Source organism: Musca autumnalis, unplaced genomic scaffold, assembly GCF_047663935.1.
Source record: "Musca autumnalis isolate F117 unplaced genomic scaffold, ASM4766393v1 scaffold_5, whole genome shotgun sequence".
Taxonomy (NCBI): domain Eukaryota; kingdom Metazoa; phylum Arthropoda; class Insecta; order Diptera; family Muscidae; genus Musca; species Musca autumnalis.
Window position 1 is genome coordinate 168,363,287 of NW_027412088.1, and position 18,923 is coordinate 168,382,209.

The 18,923-nt window shown below is 38.9% G+C and overlaps 1 protein-coding gene across 12 annotated transcripts in view; it reads right to left on the reverse strand.

Moving 5' to 3' along the window:
* AGO1 (protein argonaute-1) overlaps positions 1 to 18,923 on the reverse strand; it is a 70,481-nt gene that overhangs the window by 30,506 nt on the left and 21,052 nt on the right. The gene's annotated exons all lie outside the window — the stretch shown is intronic.

Here is an 18,923-nt window from a genome sequence, read left to right on the forward strand (position 1 = left end):
ACATATCTACAAACATAAGTATGTACTTTAGTAATAAAAGAAGGCAATTGTCGACCTTCAGTTAACCTGGAATTAAACCGACAAAACCTGAACGGCAACTATGTTGCAGGCAGATATGTGCACTCGTTACTTGTTAAACAAATCGTTATAATTGTATATATCGTCACCATAAATGCCCGAAGACGTAACCGACATGAAAATCGAAATTCGTTTTTTGACGTAATCTGATACATAAAGCTAAAATACATGCTCTGGCAAAATTTCAAGCTTCTACGTTCAAAAACAAAGATCCTATTCAAGAAATGACATTTAGGAAAATGGGGTTATATTGCAGATTTTGTTGTAATGGAGGATCTCGAAACTAAGCAATTCATAGGTTTTGGTTTCACTACTTATTCCCCTTCGTATATGATCGATAATATCCCATATACCCGCCTTCATATGATTAATATTCCGTAAAAGAGTTTTTAATTGTATAACGTTTTTTGCTTCTCCTGTAAAGTTTTGGTTTTGTGGGTTACGTCTTCGGGCATTTATGGTGACGATATGTAGATATAGAAGTGTGTATGCTGCCACGCATTGCAAAGATGCATCATCAATGGGAATGTGAGGTAAAATAACTTTCCAAATTCCAGCAATTTAAAATTGTGTTTAAAAAGACAAAAGGGAGTACGATTTTTAAGGGTCCCACAGGAGCTCAGAATTCAGAGAAGACATCATTACACTTGCAGCTGAGGTTCGAGACGAGGCTTCCTATTGCGATTTTATATGCTGCGGCTTTAGCTAATGTTGAAAGTTCGTCCATGTATGTATGTTTATTCCTTTATGCTTCCTAAAAGCCTTTTTTACTTCTTTGTTTTGATGCCGGTATTGTTTATCCAGGTTTACATGTCGGACAGGGTTGAGGCAGGTGATTCATTATTTTTCAATTTCTTCAATTTTAAATATTAGAAAAAAATAATAATTCATCTCGACCTTGATATTAGCAATATACACCTAGTTGCCAGTCATTCGTGTATGCTGATGTGTACTCCGCTTAAGAGGTCCTAAAATCTATCAAACTTTCCACAACAAACATTATTGTAATATGCCTTCATCCAAGCATGTATCGAGTGGGTGGAGATGATGATGATGGCGGCGCTGGGAGAAGGATGTTTGTCTGACAACGAAATGCACTTTCATATCGGTTGTTGCATTTTGTTACTTACTGCCTGCGTTTGGGGGAGTAAATACATATATAGCATATACAGCGCTGCAATTATTTCTTACTCTCTCCAAAAAAGAAAATAAACGGAAAATTTGTAATGCAAAATTTTCACTGCAAACTGCTAAAAGTGCATTAACACGATGAGAGAGAGAGCGAACTCTCCCATATATGTATATTTTTGCATGACAATTGATTTGAGAGAAAAATCCCCAAAAGAGAATGTCGCAGCAATGGGGACTTTAGAACAGAGTGAGGCAGAGAACATTTTTGGGTCTCTCTTGTGCTCTCAACGAGCGTAAATTTGTTGTTGTTCACAACGTGTTAGCATCTACACAGGCTGTGAGCGATAACAAATTTACGCTCACTTAGAGCACATGGGCTCTCTTGTGAGTCACAATGCCTCCTCCTGCTTTAGAAATCTCTCCTTTATTAATTTGTGGGAGAAATAAAACAGATGGGACTTTGAAGGAGAATTGTGGTTTTGCCAACATAACTGGGACGAAAATTTCGATATGGCGGGAATTTTTTTTATTACTTCAACATGTGTTATTTATGTATTTGTAGGAGTATCTAACTATTGACGCCTTCTAAAAGGAACAGAAAAACATTTTAAGGACTTTTGTAGAAAAAAAGACACTTGAAGTCTTCTTTAGACCACAGAAGACCTCTTGAGGTTGTCAATAGACAACAGTAAGCTACTTGATGCCTTTCATAAATACCAGAAGACGTCTTTAGATCCTTCATAGACACCAGAAAAACTCTAAAGGTGTTCTATAGACAACAGAATAACTCTTGAGGCCTTCTGTAGAAAACAGAAGACCCTTTAAGTCTACTATTGACAACATAATACCTCTTGAGATCTAGTATAGACAACAGAAGATCTGTTGGGGCCTTCCATAGACAACAGAAGACCTCTTAAACCCTTCTATAGACAACAGAAAAACTCTTGAGGTGTTCTATAGACAAAACGTTTCCTATAGACAAAAGAAGACATCTTCAGGTCTCGTATATCAACAGAGTAGTTCTTCTATAACAACAGAATACCTCTTAAGGTCTTCTATACTCTTATATATGTAATTTCGATATTGACATCACTTTTATTTTATCTGTCAGATGGCAACTCTATTCTCTTTTTACATTCTTTATTTTTTACTAGTTAGTTCTAAGTTTACTCTTGCAACTTGTACATCGCAATCCTTCTTAATGAAATAATAAACTGAATTAAATTAAAACTCCAGACTTTGAGTATATAATAGTGGTGTCAGAAGTGGACAGACATTATGGGGGTTATCATGAACGGCAATTCCCCGTGAATTTTTTCACTTTCTCCCTTAAGTTGCAACGGCGGAAAAACAAAACTCACGGGGAAATTTCGTTCATGATAACCCCCTATGAACCAGGAGCAGATGAATGCAGTTTTTGCTTCATTGGCGGATGCAATTCGTACGGCTGTGACGGAGGCGGTGCAAACATCGCGGCCGCAGTCTGTGACGTCAGACGACATACAGTGAGTGTCAAAAATATTCGGTTTTCAATTTCACCAATAATAACACCTCAGTATTTTAGAAGCCCATACCCAATATTCAAAAAACCAAATGCTTAAAAAAATTTTGGTCCTGTGGCAATTAAAAAATGTATGTAACATGGATCCATGGCAACCCTATAAGCGAGAATAACAAAGAAGAAGTTGTTAACCCTGTTTTCTATGCGTCAAAAATATTCGGTTTTTGTAACTTTTGTTAAATATTTTGGCAAAAAAGAGTCCAATATCGAACTTTTTCTGCAATATTAGTATAAATTTCAATAATTGCGAACAGAATCTTTGCTCCTGTGTGCAAAAATATCATATGTCATAGCAAATTATCAAAATTTAGGGCTAAGGAAAAACGTTATCCCAGAAAGGAGAAAACTGTTTATATTTTATTATAAAAACGGCAGAAACAAAGGGAATTTTTGGTTATTTTTGAATAATTAGTCGAATATAGTTGAAATAATGTGCAAAAGTCACGAAAATACAGAAATAATCGATTTCGTGAAACACATAAGCCAGTCAAACCAAGAACTGGGATGGAAGGTAGAGGAATCTCCTGGAAATTTACGGATAATCCGCTCTTAATTTTCTTGAAATTGATCACCGAGCCCTAAATGACTTTCAGAAGATAGAAAATATGCACTTACTTTCCAAAAAAATCGTAAGGGTAAAGCCCTTCATGGCCTTGTAACAGATCATAAGTCTTTGATAAATACATATCTCCTGGAAGCTCCTTTGTACTTTTTGTATTGGAGTACACAGAAAGGCCGGAAACTTGGTGGTATACTGATTTTCCTGCTTAGGCATTCAAAACTAACTCCATTTCACCAAGTTTCTGATGTACATCAAGTTTTGAAGGTACATCAAGGCGAAATTTGAACTAGATTTTTGGTAATGTAAATAAGCCGATGGCGTGTGATGTGTTACAAGGCCATGAAAGGCTTTATCCTTACGATTTTTTTGGAATGTAAGTGCATATTTTTTATCTTCTGAAAGTCATTTAGGCCTCGGTGACTAATTTCAAGAAAATTAAGGGCGGTTTAGCCGTAATTTTTCAGGAGATTCCTCCACCTTCCCTCCCAGTCCTTGGTTTGACTGGCTTATGTGTTTCACGAAATCGATTATTTCTGTATTTTCGTGACTTTTGCACATTATTTCAACTATATTCGACTAATTATTCAAAAATAACCAAAAATTCCCTTTGTTTCTGCCGTTTTTATAATAAAATATAAACAGTTTTCTCCTTTCTGGGATAACGTTTTTCCTTAGCCCTAAATTTTGATAATTTGCTATGAAATATGATATTTTTGCACACAGGAACAAAGATTCTGTTCGCAATTATTGAAATTTATACTAATATTGCAGAAAAAGTTCGATATTGGCCGCTTTTTTGCCAAAATATTTAACAAAAGTTACAAAAACCGAATATTTTTGACGCATAGAAAACAGGGTTAACAACTTCTTCTTTGTTATTCTCGCTTATAGGGTTGCCATGGATCCATGTTACATACATTTTTTAATTGCCACAGGACCAACATTTTTTTAAGTATTTGGTTTTTTGAATATTGGGTATGGGCTTCTAAAATACTGAGGTGTTATTATTGGTGAAATTGAAAACCGAATATTTTTGACACTCACTGTAAATGCAACGAGACCACCACGTTTTGCAATAAGCGAATACAAAAGCGCAGATGGCTCAACAGTTAGAGACTATTTCGACAGATTCGATTGGGCGTTGAAATTGAGCAAGATTGCGCAAGAAGATTATCATAATTATGCGCGTGTACACATGGGTGCCGAGCTAAATACAGCTCTCAAAATTCTAATTAGTCCCAAGAAGCCAGAAGAAATGAAATACGAAGAAATCAAAACAACACTGATCAATCATTTCGACGGAAGGAGAAATATTTATGCGGAAAGTTTTAGATTTCGACAGATACGCCAGGACGTGGGGGAGTCTTTGGCAAATTTTTCATTGCGCTTGAAGCAAGCAGCGGCATCATGTGAGTATGGGGCATTCCTGGATAGGATGCTGATAGAGCAAATGATATTCGGGGTTGAATCTCGCAATATTTGTGACGAGATTATTGCCAAGCAACCAAAGAGTTTTGCGGAGGCATATGAGTGTGCCACGGAAAGGGAGTTAACTCAAGTATCAGCGACTGTAGTAAATACAGGCGAGAATATTACGACAGAACCTACATGCAAATTGGGATTTATACCTGTAAAGACGAAAAATGGTGTCAAGCAGAAGGCGAATAAAACGGCAGAGGTGAGATGTTATGGTTGCGGTGGTCGACACGTACGGAAGGATTGTAAATTCAAGAATGCAAAGTGTTTTACATGCGGCAAGCACAAAACAGATAGATGAGTCGGTGTCGTCCGATGAGAGCGAGGAAGCACATACGTATCTGGTGGCAACAGTCAAAACGAAAGGGCCATTCGATCGGAAAATGATCACAATGAAGATAGACGACCAGAAAGTGGATATGGAACTGGATACTGGTGCTCCATGCAGTATTATTAGCTTGAAGAATTTAAAAAATATTAAGCAGACACCAGTGTTAAAAAATCTGACCGGCGATTCTCAAGTTATACAGGGCACAAGATTACGTGCGTCGGACGGACCGTTGTGAATGTGTCTTTAGGCAGAACCAGTCGTAGGCTGAACTTATATGTAGTGGATGGAGAATTTGACACGTTGTGTGGTCGTGAGTGGATCGCACATTTTGTTCGAGAAATAAATTTTGCAGAATTATTCCATGACTCTACAGAGACACCAGTGGGGACGGAGTTGTCAGCAGCGGCAGGAGAGAAGGTAGCCTCCGTATCAGTAAGAAAACCTATTCTGTCTGAACATCAACAGCAACGACTACAACTGATATTAGCCAAACATGAAGATATATTCAGTGATGTCGCGGGTAAGTTCAAAGGTCCACCTATTAAAGTGCAGTTAAAGCAAGATTCTACTCCAAAATTTGCAAGACCCCGAGAAATACCATTCGCATTACGGGATGCATATACCAAAGAAATAGATGCTAAAATTGCAGCGGGTTTTTACAAAAGAGTAGAATATTCAGAATGGGCATCTACTACACATGTAGTAACGAAGAAGAATGGAGGTATACGTATCACGGGTAACTACAAACCAACCGTAAATCCACAGATGGTAATAGACGAACATCCCATTCCAAAAGCGGAGGATATTTTCAACAGGATGAAGGGCTCGACCGTGTTTGCCCATTTGGACATTACTGACGCATATTCACACTTGGTCCTTGACGACGAATTTGCCAATGTCCTGACGCTGAATACTCCAACACACGGACTGATACGCCCAACTCGTGCAGTTTATGGAGCTGCTAACATTCCGGCCATCTGGCAAAGGACAATGGAAACGGCTATACAGGGTATTCCTAATATTCTTAACTTTTTTGACGATATCCTGGTATTCGCCAGAGACGTAGATGAACTTTTGAAAGTCCTTGAGATTGCTTTATCCAAATTGAAGGAATTTGGATTTAAGTTAAATAAGAAAAAATGCGTGTTTGTGACGTCATCGATTGAATTTTTGGGTCACAAAATTGACGCCAAAGGAATTCATAAATCCAACAAGCACATTGAAGCAATTATGCATGCGGCAAAACCAAGTACGTTGGAGGAATTACAACTATTTTTAGGAAAGGCGTCGTATTATTCGAATTTCATACCAAAACTGTCTACGCTGGAAAGACCTCTTCGAGATGTTTTGAAAAAAGGTATGTTGTATTGGAATAAAAATACAGATACAGCATATACAAAAATAAAGCAAATGTTGATATCGCCACAAGTGCTGATGCCGTATGATCCAGCATTGCCTCTTCTTCTTGCAACGGACGCCAGCAAAACGGGACTGGGAGCTGTTCTGTCACACCGTCTGCCTAATGGACAGGAACGTCCAATTGCTTACGCGAGCCGCACCATGAACGCGACGGAGCAACGATACTCGCAAATTGATAAAGAGGCGCTGGCCATAGTGTGGGCCGTCCAAAAGTTTTTTAAGTACTTGTATGCCCGTCATTGGACTCTGATTACTGACCACAAACCGCTGGTACAAATTCTCCATCCGAGTAAGACGCTGCCTGTTTTATGCATATCCCGTATGGCAAACTACGCCGACTTCCTTTCTAATTTTGATTTTGAGGTGGTCCACAAAACTTCGAAAGAAAACATTAATGCCGATTATTTGTCTCGAGTAACACCATCAAACAAAGTTAACAAGCTCGGTCTTCGTCAGGCCACAGCTTACGATTTTGATGAATTCGACAGTTTCATGATTCGTCAAATTAATCAATTACCAGTAACTGCCGAACGAATTGCGCAGGAAACGAGAAAGGATCCACATCTTGGTAAGATTGTAAAGTTATTGGAAAGTGGACAGTGTTTGTCAAAAACTGGTTACAAGTCACCAGAAATGAACTACAAATTATCATCTGGGTGTTTAACGTTCGAACACCGGATCGTGATCCCTCCTAGATTTCGGGGCGATTTAATGAAAGATTTGCATGGTGCCCATCTAGGAATGGTTAAGATGAAAGGCATAGCCCGGTCCTTTATATACTGGCCCGGCATCGACAAAGACATTGAGGGTACTGCGAGGGAATGCGAGCGATGTGCAAAATATGCAAATGTTCCGAAGAAGTGCACAGATCACCATTGGGAGTACCCCAATGCTCCGTGGGAGCGAGTCCACATAGACTATGCGGGACCCTTTGAGGGAATGATGTTACTCATTATTAGTGATGCATTCTCTAAATGGTTGGAGGTAAAGGTTACCAAATCAATGAACGCAGCTGCAACCATAACATTGCTTGATGAAGTGTTTGCTACATATGGAGTGCCATCAATATTAGTTTCGGATAATGGAACAAATTTTTCTTCTGCAGAATTCAAGAATTTTATACAACGAATTGGCGTGAAGTATCACAAATTCACTGCCCCTTACCACCCAGCAACTAACGGCCAAGCAGAGCGAAGTGTCCAAACTGTGAAGAATGCATTAAAGGCTATGTGTACAACGAAAATGACTCTGAAGGAGAATTTAAACGAATTCCTGAGGCAGTACAGAAATGCACCCCATTCTACGACAGGACAGTCGCCAGCACAGTTGTTTTTAGGACGCCAACTACGAACACGTCTGGATCTAGTGCGGCCAGAAGAAACTAATAGTAAAGTGACAGCCAAACAATACCTGAAGAACAGCTGTAAGTACAGAGAACTGGAAAGGAATCAAATTGTGTACTTTCTTTCCGGAAATCCACGCATCAACAAATGGCTTAAAGGCAAGGTGACTAAACGTCTGGGAGATGTCCACTATGAAATTTTGTTCCAGGGGAAGTATTATAGGAGACATATCGATCAAGTTCGGGGAACAGACCAGCATGATGTTAGTGCTTGCGGTCGCCACACACTAGTCAACAGTAAGAAAAACTTGGCGAGTCGACCATATAGCAACGGAGCTGTATCGAGCAATGTCACCGACGAACGACAAGAAACTGGAGTCGAACAACAGGAAGAGAACGTGGAGACTGCTAGTCCAGAGAATGGGCTAGAGCAGACCGAACATTTTGCAACTCCATCTGTCTCAACACAGGCATATGAGGATACCCTAGCTTCTTCGTCATCCACTCCGGTTCTAGGATTCACTGAACCATCGCCATCATCAACTGCTACAAATGTGGAGGAACGGGGTCAAGGTTTGCGGCGCTCGACAAGGGTTCGAAGACCAAGGGTCTTATTCTCTCCTTAGAGGGGAAAGATGTTATATATGTAATTTCGATATTGACATCACTTTTATTTTATCTGTCAGATGGCAACTCTATTCTCTTTTTACATTCTTTATTTTTTACTAGTTAGTTCTAAGTTTACTCTTGCAACTTGTACATCGCAATCCTTCTTAATGAAATAATAAACTGAATTAAATTAAAACTCCAGACTTTGAGTATATAATATATACACAATGGAAGACATTTTGATGCCTTTCATAGACAACATAAGACCTGTTGAGTCCTTATATGCAGAGCAGAAGACCTCTTGAGTCCGTCTTTATCGAACCGAAGACCTCTGAAGGCCTTCTGTAGAGAACAGAAAACCTATGAGGCCCTCATATAGAGAAAAAAATACCTCTTGAGACTCAAGGAGACTCCTTGAGACCTTAAGATCTCTTGAAGTCTCCTATGACAAGACCTCTTGAGATCTTATATAGGCAACGGTAGACCTCTACAGGCCTTCTTTAGGACACATTAGACATCGGAGGTGTTCTATAAACAATAGAATACCTATTAAAGCCTTGTATAAAGAACAGAAGACCTCTTGAGGCTTTATATGGAGGACAAAAGACCTCTTGAGGCCTTCTATAGACAATAGAAGACCTCTTGAGTCCTCATATATAGAACAGAAACCTTAAGATCTCTTGAGGTCTCCTATCACAAGACCTCTTGAGGTCTTTTATGGACAACCGTAGATCTCTAGAGGCCTTCTTTAGGGCACATTAGACATCGGAGGTCTTCTATAAACAATAGAATACCTATTAAAGCCTTCTATAAAGAACAGAAAAACTCTTGAGGCCTTCTATAGACAACAGAAGAACTCTTTAGGCGTTCTATGGAGAACATAATACGTCCTGAGGTCTAAAGACAGCAGAAGACCTCTTGAGTCCTTATATAGAACAGAATACCTCTTGTTGGGCCTTCTATAGGTAGAAGACCTTAAGATATCTTGAGGTCTCCTATGACAAAACCTCTTGAGGTCTTTCATAGACAACGATAGACCTCTAGAGGCCTTCTATAGGGCACAGAAGACATCCTGATGTCTTCTACAGACAAAAGAAGACAACTGTAATTCTTCCATGGAGAAAATATGACTTTTGGGGCGTTTTATAGACAGAAGACTTTGAGATTTCCTATGAACAAGACCTCTTGAGGTATTTTGTAGACAACGATAGACCTCTAAAGGCCTTCTATAGGGCAAAGAAGACATCCTGAGGTCTTCTACAGACAAAAGCAGACAACTGAAGTCTTCCACGGAGAAAAGATGATTTATTGGGGCCTTCTATAGACAAAATATCTTGATATCTCCTATGGACAAGACATCTTGAGGTCATTTATAGACAACAGAAGACCTCTTTAGGCCTTTTACAGACAACACAAGACCTCTTGAGTTTTTCTATGGACAGCAAAAGACATCTTGAGGTCTTCTAAAGATAATAGAAGACCTCATGAGGCCTTGTAAAGATAACAGAAGACTTATTATGGTATTTTATAGACAACAGAAGAATTCTTCACTTCCTCTATTGTCGCCAAACCACCGTGGTGGAACAGGTCTGTGGCCGTCAGAGCTTGAATATGTTTCATCACTACTTCTTACGGACTATATAGAAACTCGAAATCCTCATTCATCCTGTGATCCTAGAGAGGGAACACTTTTCATATAATCCTCATTTTGTAATATCGGTGTTGCCGATGTTTGTAAGGGTCATGGGTATGTGATTTTCCTAATTAAATTTCGGAATGTTTCCTACTAGAGTTGGGCAATTGAACGACCTAGTTCACTGTCCTAGTTCAAAAACGTATGAGTAACATCATACAAACTAACGTGAAATAATTAGTATACGCATTTTGTTCAAAGAAACGACCGGTGTCCATTGAACTAGATTGTGAACTAGGTAGTTCAATTTGCACAACTCTATTTCCTACCTTACTCCTATTACGAATTCTTAGCTTTTCGAATAAAATTGAATATGGTAAATTCAGCTAGTATCGATTTCCGTATGGAAGATATGAGCATTAGCATCAAATCCTAAAATAGCAATGTGAATGCTAGCAATTTCCTTCAGTAAAACCTGGTGTTTCGGGATACTCATAAGACATGCAGACAGATGATAATATTACAGGTTACGTTTGTAATGTCATCTTTTTAAAAATTAGAAAGAAAAACTAATTCGAAATTATAGTTTGGGAACTCGGTAATGTACTTGCCAATTATAACGGATTTGCCGTGTTCCTCGTTTAGTCTTACGACCTACGTTGGGCGCCATTTATTTGACATGTAACGTATAATCCTAAAAATATAATATCGGTGACTAAAGAAGATGATTGCTGAGGCTGTTATGGAATCGACATTTCGTTCAAATTACTGAGTTCCGACCCCACATTGGGCGCCATTTATTCGACATGTTGCTCACAATTGTAAAAAAATATATCTTGAACCTTAAAGAAGATGATGATGATTACTGAGACTGTCATGGATCCGAAATTTTACGCCATGCCAGCATTACAGAAACGAACTCTAAAGGTAGAAACACAATGAAATACGCCGCTTTATCACGCTCAGTTTCATGTAAAAGACTAAAGGCAAATTACTACCTAATTCAAATTAATTAGACAGCATTTGAATTAGGTAGTACTTGGCTTTTAATCTTTGACATGAAACTGAGCGTGAAACAAGCGGCGTATTTCATTCTGTTCACACCTTAATCGATCGATGCCAGTAGAGATTCCAATGCAAATATTGCAGCTCTTAAGGGTATTAAGGAGAAGGCTGCAAAATCAAATTGGGACCCTGCTGTTTCCTTAAAAGTTTCCTATAGAACGGAAATTACTCCCCATTGGAAGGTTTATTCAGTGTAAGAATTATGAGTTCCTGACTACCCTAGAAGTGGGTTTACATTTTAATGGCGGTTTCTTGGAGCAGTTCCCTTTTTTACCCTCAGTCATTAGGCTAACGAATGTACATACAGACACTGTAATAAGACAATTGGAAACCTACTCAGGCCCCTATAGACAACAGAAGACCTCTTCAGATCCTCTATAGACAACAGAACACCTCTTGACGTCTTTTATAGGCAACAGACATGTTCAGCGGGAAGTTTCCGCAGACACTATCAGAACTTATGCAAGGAGCTCTAGTCAAATTATCAAGATGGGCACGCAACAATGGACTAGGTGTGAACCCATCGAAAACTGAGCTAGTTCTGTTTACAAACAAAATGAAGGTCAGACCATTCGCCCTACCAGTGCTGGACGGAGTTACTCTTGAAATCTCTTCGGAAGCCAAATACCTCGGAATTATTCTGGACCACCAACTCACGTGGAAAAGGAATGTCGAGGAGCGCACCAAGTGAGGTCTAATAGCTCTATACTCCTGCAAAAATTCCATTGGCAAGAGTTGGGATCTGAGACCAACGGTCATCCACTGGATATATACGACCATTGTACGCCCAATTCTTGCATATGGCTCTCTGGTATGGCGGAATGCTCTGAACAAAACGACATATTTAAACAAACTGAACAGCGTCCAAAGAGCGGCATCATTACTAATCACTGGTGCCATGAGGAGCACTCCACAAGCAGCCCTAAATGTGCTACTAGATCTACACTGTACCTTGTAGTGCAGAAACTGGCAGCAATGAGTGTACTTCGTCTGAACGAGCTAGGTTCATGGCGAAGTTCCGAGCACGGACGAACTGCAATACAACATCGATTCGGACTATCAACGGTCTCTGGGAACATTAGTGACTATATATCACCACAAATGTGCTTCGAGGCAACAAAGGTGCACATACCCCAAAGGGATGATTGGACACACAGTAGCCCACCTCTAGACGCTATAGAGATCTATACTGACGGCTCTAAGATGGAAACAGGCAAAGGAGCAGGTGTCTATAGCAATTCCCTTGATCTACGACTTTCATACAAGTTGAGCGAATATTGTAGTGTCTTCCATGCCGAAATTTTTGTGATCAGAAAGGCCGCGGAACTGATGAACAACATGAGAGGGGACATAGTTGGACCGGTGACTATTTATGTTGATAGTCAAGCGGCCCTAAAATCACTCAGGTCCCATTATATCAAGTCCGCGGCTGTTCTGGACTGCAAACACGCTTTGGAGCCACTAAAATCAATCGTCACCTTGTGTTGGGTCCCAGGGCACTGCAACATCGAGGGAAACGAGGCAGCCGACGAACTGGCACGCTGCGGATCGGAGCCACAAAACATTGAAATCGACAACTCCATCAAGCCACCACTGTGCCACTTCAGGAGAAAAATAGGAGAGAAATGTCGGGTTAAATTCTGCCAACAATGACAAAATACGTCAAGCTGCAGAACATCAAGGGCGATTTGGTCAATTCCGTCCAAGTCAAGAACCGCCTCACTGTTCACAATGAATAAATCCGATCTAAAGCTAGCAGTGGAGATCATCACGGGTCATTGCAGAATAAGATCAATGACGTGCAGATGGGAAGAAGGCGATACGGCTGACTACTGTAGGCTGTGCGAGGATGAGGAAGAAATAGAGACTCAAAGAATACTGCGCATCGTGGGCGTACACACCACCCAATCTCTAACAGCATTCTGCCAAACAGAGCCGTCACATCTGCTACACCTTGCCAAGAGCCTGAGATGGCTTCAACGAACTGAGAACACGACAAACACCACCTCTACACAAAACAACGTTCCTCAATCTTAAACCGGAATCCGTACTCTTCACATCAATAATCATCTCTACAACAACTAACGAACACTACCATAGTCTTGAAACACCAATATCCATCATCACGCTAACAATAATCATCAACACACCAGTCATCAAGTCATTACCCCCCTTTCTACATCAACTCTATAACTGCAACACAACTATCAAAACTATATCACACCAATAATCATTTCATCAATAGCAATCTTCAATAATCATCTCCCCAATCAACACAGCCCCGAACAATCAGGATGATCACAATGGACCATAAGGTCTCCGAGTGGAGTGGCTGCCAGCATAGCAGCCGCGCATTTCCTAAAACCTAACCCATAGGCAACAGAAGAAATCTTGAGGCCTTTTGTAGGTGAAATAAGAATTCTTAAGGACTCATATAGGTAACAGAAGATCTCTTGAGGTCTTCTATAGGCAATATAAGACCTTTTGAGGCATTCTCCAAGTAACAGAAGACCTCTTGAGGCCTTCTATGTATAAAAAAGACTTCTTGAGGCCTTATGTAGGCAACAGAAGACATCCTGAGGCATTCTATAGGTAACATAAGACCTCTTGAAACCTTCTGTAAACAACAGACGACCTCTTGATACCTTCTATAAACAACAGAGGGCATCTTGAGGTCTTCTATAGATAACAGAAGGTTTTTTGATGTCTTCTGTAGAACACAGAAGATCTCTTGGCACATATCTTATATAGGATAAAAACCTTCGTAGAAGGGCTTTGGAAGGTCGTTTATCTAATACTTGACACTTCTAGAAGAAGTTTATCATCTACACAAATCTTTCCTTTATACGCATACATAAGAAATAAAATGGAGGTCCATTTTAATTATGTTGTATGTAATATTAACCACTTAAAATGTTGTGTACTTGTGCGGTTTCGGTATTGAATTTTGCGCCACCGAACCATCCCCAAGCCACAACCATTGCACCTCTAACCGCATTTTCAAATGACTGTTACTTGACATTTTATTTTCAGTTTTTGAGCAACAAAACTAAAAAAGAAATGTCAGGAATTACCCAAATGTTTAATGTACTGATTACTACTGCTACTCCATAAAACTTTCAAGAAAAAGGAGAAGAACAAAACATAAAAAATACACTAAATAAAATGTAATACTATAGAAATCTTAACGAAATTTAAGAAGGTAGTACACACAGACAAGCAAAATAACAAAGTCAATGGTTTTCAATGTCAATGTCATGAAAAGAGCGCGCGTTGGGAGCTTCTCAAACACACCAGCAACAACAGCAGATGATAGGAGAGGAGGTACATATTACAACAGCAGCAGCTTGAACGTGGGAATGCGGTTTGGGGTTGTCATCATCATCATCGGCTACGCTGCCAGATACACAAACGCCAGCCAGCCCCAGACAAGTAAACAACAGCAAACAATGTTACACATATTGCGAATTTGGAGAATAACAACAAGAATCAACAAAACAAAACTAAATACAATGTCTAGAAAGTGTCTATTAAATATTGCCTGTATGTATATACATACATATGTATGTAGTATATAATTTTTAATATAAATTAATTGAATTAGACCAATCTCTAGAGAGTGAGTTCAAAGGAGGCTTAACTAATAAGATAAGTTCTAAGTTCGATTAAATTAAAAAAAAAACAAAAAGAGCACTATTTTAAAGAGAGAAAGGCTGCCAACGATTGAAAACAACGCAGAGGTGATGTTATTGCAGCTCTTGATAATAGAAAGGTAATGGGGAAATATGAAGATAATTTCACAAGTATGTATTTGACCTTTGAAGGATAAAAAGAATACAGAGGCGGATTGCAAGAAAGAAAATGTTGATATTCTACAACAACACAAGGAACTGTAACATTTATTGGTACATGTTAACAAGGAAAAAGAATCAAGCGGCTTTTACAGCTAAGTACCTTCAAGCTAAAAATACGGATAAAATATATCCTTTCGGTAAAAAATAAACAACAGAAGAACACTTTAGGTTTTCTATATACAACGGAAGAGCTCTTGAAATCTATTGTAGACAATGGAAGACTTTTTGAGGTCTTTTATAGACAACGAAAGAGAAATTAAAAATTATTAAAAATATTAGCTCATCCAAGTCATTATTCAAAACAATATCGAAAGAAAAAGACTAAGAGGAAGAAAAGAAACAACATGGATTAATAACATTAAGTAATGGACGGGTTTGCAAGAAGATCAAAGTCTTTTGAACCCTCCAGAAACCGAAGCCTTTCGATAATTGAATAAAAAAATTTCTAAAAAAATGTGACTATGGGATTAGACCTGACTATTTTGAAAAACAAAATAGAAGTCATCATCCCAAATAAAAAACGCCAACCCTCCTAAATGTCATTTAATTGTATAATAAAATCAACAAATAGTTAAGATAAAGGCCAGAACAGAATCAATCGTCGCTTGCTTCCCCAAATGTCAAATTATAAAGGAATACCAGAGCCTCTTTGCAAATCCGCATGCGTTCTCCTTTAGGAGGCTCTGGCATTCCTTTATAATTTGACATTTGGGAAGCAAGCGACGATTGATTCTGTTCTGGCCTTAATTCTAATTGTATGATCGCTAACCTCCGAATACGGGTTGACAAATAAGAAGAAGATATACAACAGGTGATCTCTTGAGGTTTTCTTTAGGACACAGAAAATCCCATGAAGTCTTCTATAGACAACAGAAGACCTCTTGAGGTTTTCAATAGACAACAGAATACCTCTTGAGGTTTTCTATATACACAAAATACACCACGAGGTCTTCTACTGGCAACAGAAGACCTGCTGTCTTTTATAGAAAAGAGAAGACTTCTAGAGGTTTTCTACACTACACGGAAGAGCCAATGAGGTCTTTTGAGGTTTTCTATAGGACACAGAATACCCCATGAAGTCTTCTATGGACAACAAAAGACTTTTGTTGCCTTTAGGTTTTCTACAGGACACCAAAGACCCCATAAGGTCTTCTATAGACAACTGAAGACCTCTTGAGATCTTCTATAAACAACAAAATTCCTCCTGAGAACTTCTAAAGACAACAGAAGACCTCTTGAAGTTTTTTTATAGGACACAGAAGACCTCAGGAGGTCTCCTATAGACAACGGAATAGTTCATGAGATCCGCTAAGGCAAAAGAAGAAGTCATGACGTCTACTATAGACAACAGAAGACTTCTTGAGGTCTTCTATAGACAACAGAAGACATCGCGTGGTCCTTTATAGACAATGGAAGACCTTTTGCGATCTTTTTTAGACAACGGTCTTCTATAGACAACAGAAGATGTCTTGAGGTTTGCTATAGGACACAGAAGACCTCTTGAGGTTTTCTATAGAAATCGAGGTTTTCTATAAACAACAGAAGACATCACGATATCCTTTATAGACAATGGAAGATCTTTTGAGATCTTTTTTAGACAACGGAAGACCTCTTGAGGTCTTCTATAGACAACAGAAGACGTCTTGAGGTTTGCTATAGGACACAGAAGACCTCTTGATGTTTTCTATAGGAATCGAGGTTTTCTATAAACAACAGAATAGAATAGGTCTCAAGAGGCTTTTACAGACAACAGAAGATCTCCTGAGGTCTTCTACTGACAACTGAAGACCTCATGAGGTCTTCTAAAGACACCAGAAAATCTATTGAGGTTTTCTAAAAGATGCAGAAGACCCCATGAGCACTTCTATAGACAACAGAAAACCTAATGAGATCTTCTATTGACAACAGAAGACCTCTTGAATTTTTTTATAGGACACAGAAGACCTCAGGAGGTCTCCTATAGACAACGGAATACTTCATGAGATCCCCTAAGGTAACAGAAGAAGTCATGACGTCTACTATAGACAACATAAGACTTCTTGAGGTCTTCTATAGACAACAGAAGATCTCCTGAGATCTTCGTTAGCAGCAGAAGACTTTATGTGGCCTTCTTTAGAAAACGGAAAAGCTCATGAGGTCTTTTATATATAACGAAAGACCTCTTGAGATCTTTTATAGACTTCTTGATTTCTTTAACAGACAGCAGAAGGCCTCTTGAAGTTTTCAATAGTACACAGAATACCCCATGAGGTCTTCTATAGACAACAGAAGACATCGCGTGGTCCTTTATAGACAACAGAAGGCCTTTTGAGATCTTTTATGGACAATGGAAGACCTCTTGTGGTCTTCCATAGACAACTGAAGACCCTTTGAGATCTTTTATAGACAACGAAATACCTCTTGAAGTTTTCTGTAGGACAACAGAAGATTTCATGGATTCTTCTATAGACAACTGAAGATATCATGGGGTCTTCTAGATACAACAGAAAATTCACGAGGTCTTCTATAGACAACGGAAGACCTCTTCAGATCTTTTACACACAACTAAAGACCTCTTGAAGTTTTCTATAGAACACAGAATAGAACAGGCCTCAAGGGGCTTTATAGACAACAGAAGATCTCCTGAGGTCTTCTACTGACAACTAAAGACACCAGAAGATCTCTTGAGGTTATCTAAAAGATGCAGAAGACCCCATGAGGACTTCTATATACAACAGAAAACCTCATGAGATCTTCTATAGACAACAGAAGAAATCTTGTGGTCTTCTATAGACGACAAGTGACTTCTTCAGGTCTACTATAGACAACGGAACAGTTCTTGAGGTTTTCTATAGGACACAGAATAACCCATCAGTAGTGCGATTCTCTAACTCATTTTTTGAGTTACCGACAGAAATCGGTCAAATTAAAACGCCAAATTATGAATGAAAAGTGCAAATAAAAGTTGACAACACTATTGCTATCGGTAGAGCTTTACGACTACTTTTTATTGGTCGCTAACTTACCGAATAATATCGTTTATTACCGAAATTATACGCATTTTAATTTTACCGACATTTGTCGGTAACTCAAAAAAGAGGTAGAGAATCGCACTACAGGTCTTCTATAGACAACGGAAGACCTCTTGAGGACTTTTATAGACAACAGAAGACATCTTGAGATTGTCTTTGAGACACAGAGGTTTCTATAAACAACAGAACAACTCATGGGGTTTTTCTTGAGGTCTTCTATAGATAGACAAAAAGAACTCTTGTGGTCTCAAATAGACAACAGAAGACCTCCTGCGAACTTTTGCAAATATTCTTGAAATTTTTTCATAGCTATCCAAAGGCGCGGTCCGATCTATCCCCTATGAGAACTTGATCTGGAAGAAGTAATATATGGAGGATAGTTACCCCTTCGAGAGTTATCTGTTTAGCGGATTTTTTTTTTTACTTTTTGGGGGACATACCCGAGCCAGACAGACTGACGGATAGACAACGCTAAATCGGCTCCAAATTGTCTGAAACGAATGTTATTAAAATATACTCGGGGTCTAAAATCATTATTTCGATGAGGCACATTTTCGATCATATTAAAGTTTATATACCCTAAAGGCTGAGAGAAAAAGAGAAAAACTGATCATAGACCCCACTATTAAAATCCTACCAAAAAATAACTTGGAGGGTAAGAACACACCTTACCAAAGACAACTTCATCTGGCTGAACGAACAAGAGTAAACAATTAAAGAATGGCGCCCAAAGTGAGCCGGTACTCATAATTCTAAAATTGATTAAACCATCTCATGTGGATAAATCCTGGGAAAGTAAATTTCTTAGCAATGGAAAATAACAACAGTCTAATAGGAAATTTCAAAAAAAA